This window comes from Megalopta genalis, unplaced genomic scaffold, assembly GCF_051020955.1.
Source record: "Megalopta genalis isolate 19385.01 unplaced genomic scaffold, iyMegGena1_principal scaffold0225, whole genome shotgun sequence".
Lineage (NCBI taxonomy): Eukaryota > Metazoa > Arthropoda > Insecta > Hymenoptera > Halictidae > Megalopta > Megalopta genalis.
The window spans coordinates 72501-75000 of NW_027476294.1; the positions used below are offsets into that span (position 1 = coordinate 72501).

The 2500-nt window shown below is 44.2% G+C and overlaps 2 non-coding genes across 2 annotated transcripts in view; both read right to left on the bottom strand.

Moving 5' to 3' along the window:
* Positions 1-972: 972 nt before the first annotated feature.
* On the bottom strand, positions 973-1127 carry LOC143262853 (5.8S ribosomal RNA). The gene has a single exon (XR_013036513.1). It is a non-coding gene; the product is annotated as a 5.8S ribosomal RNA (ribosomal RNA).
* A 1332-nt stretch (positions 1128-2459) lies between these two features.
* LOC143262850 (small subunit ribosomal RNA) overlaps positions 2460-2500 on the bottom strand; it is a 1921-nt gene continuing 1880 nt past the window's right edge. Inside the window, exon 1 of the ribosomal RNA XR_013036509.1 lies at positions 2460-2500. This exon is cut by the window's right edge and continues 1880 nt beyond it. This is a non-coding gene — a ribosomal RNA (small subunit ribosomal RNA).

The window sequence follows — 2500 nt, forward strand, 5'->3', positions numbered from 1 at the left end:
TATCGCGCCTCACCAATATATCTTTTATAAAATTCGATATCCTCTCCAAATATAGATCTTCGAAACACTCGCAAGACGATTACAATCGGTATAACTTTAACGTCCGTCCGAAAAGTACTTTCGGGGACTAGACGACCGATTGATCTCGTGCGGTTTCGCTATTCGATCATTTGAAGAGAACAAAAAGATATATGGGGCGACCGACAAACGGTTTTCCGTAGAACCAGACTCGCGATTGCGTTGACACACACACATCATAGCCACACCAATAGAAGAGTTTTAGGACGGTAACCCGGGTGGGGTGTTCTTTACTCAGAATATGTGCAACATCGGATCTATATAGCCATCGATACAATTCGTACACAAATGTGTCGTACGAAGAGAGAGACTTTTTTTCCTCTGGCAACATAACGGTAAGAGACATCCTTCCACACTCATAGGTTCCACTCCCTGGGGCTATGATATATATATACATATAAATTCAAATTCGAAGCAACGGTCACAATTCTACTCTATATTTTTGCGGGTTATGTGTTCTTTCGTTCAATTTCTTTCATGCGTTCGTTCGATCTCTGTACACAGTCTTCACATAGGACAGACTCGTGTAGTACGCTTTCGTGGGTTAAACCCATCTCGTTTCATTTCAGGCGACGTCGGGAGCGCGTTGAAAATGTACCAGTGAAATCTCGATAGTTCTACGAATACGAATCGTCCCGAAAAAGATTTTGTCACCGCTTCGAAGCGGTGTTTCAGACGGGCGGACGTATATAAAACATATACGACACACGACACCGCCTTCCACACTCACGCTAGTTCGAACACGATTTCCATCTCTCTCGAAGACTGTTAGACGTACGTAAAATTTCTCAATATTCATAGGACCGCGACAAACGCCGACGAAGCGCCCACCATTCGCTCGTACGTATATAGGCAACAAGTGCCATCAACGCAAGCAGTTTATAAGTACGTAAACGACCCTCAGCCAGGCGTGGTCCAGGAATTGTATCCGTGGACCGCAATGTGCGTTCGAAATGTCGATGTTCATGTGTCCTGCAGTTCACACGTTGACGCGCAATTAGCTGCGTTCTTCATCGACCCACGAGCCAAGTGATCCACCGTTCAGGGTAATTTTTCCCTTTTATTCTCTCATATATATATAATGTGTATTTGCTATCCACCACATTTTTGTGTTATATTTCGGAACAAGCCGATACCCGAAGAGCTCCAACCAGCGCGCGAAGGAGATTCGGGAGTCGTCGTACAACGACATAATTGTCCCTTAAAGAACGAGATATTTCCGTCGAAACCATATATATATGTACGAGCAAATCCAAAACCACTGTTTTCTTGCAAGTTCGACGGTCGGAGCGAATAGAACATTGAAAAGCCTTCTATCGAAGAAACACAGAGAGTATATCACCTCCAAAAACGACGGGGATATGGATATTCAAACTGGACAATTATCAACCCGATACTGGATTCGAAAAGTTTCTCTCTCCTTTCGTCGTTATTTACACCGGACGGACTCACGGCCGGCTCTAGCTGGGTGTCATATATATATACGTCCCACGCTCATGCTGCCACTAGCGCGCAACAGAGTAGGGTGTCAATGACAACGACACAGCATTGAAACGAGCTACACAAGCCGGTCTCTCTTGATACCAATGTAAACGAGCATTAAGTTATCTTCAGACTGCCCGATATTTTCGTCCTTTGGACTTTCCCAACGATTCCTTTTTTTCTTTTTTTTTTTTACACCACAGCGAAGACTTGAGGAAGCGTGATTAGCACGCTCGCATCCCTCCCTGTCCTACTACAACTGTGTGTGTGTGTGTGTAAAGAAAGAAAAAAGAATACATTGGCTTTCTCTCTATCGAGAAGATGGCCTACGCAACGCAGATCAAAGGCCTAATACGTGTAATATAATACGCGTCTGGCCGTGTATAAATCACGCACGAATGATCTGGTCGGGCCCAACTCTTCTCGTACGCTTATTTTTCCGTGTTGAGGCACTATCATAAAATCACACAAACCCCAACACGTGTGTGTCTTGGAAGGAAGATGGCCTACGCAACGCAGATCAAAGGCCTAATACGTGTAGTACACACGTCTGCCGTGTAAATCACGCACGAATGATCTGGTCGGGCCCAACTCTTCTCCACCACACCACATCCCAACTTTGTACATTTTTATATATTTTTGTGCGTTGGGGCACCTTCATAATCACAAACCCCAACAACACATATATCTCTCTCTCTTTGAAAGATTTGTTGTGGCCTACGCAACGCAGATCAAAGGCCTAATACGTGTAGTACACACGTCTGGCCGTGTAAATCACGCACGAATGATCTGGCGGGCTCAACAATATCTTTTTTTTTTATATGAATTCTTATCCACAAACTAATCGAATTCATTTTCTCTCCTCCTCTCCTCTCTCTTTGAGATATATTGGAACATTGTAATGATCCTTCCGCAGGTTCACCTACGGAAACCTTGTTAC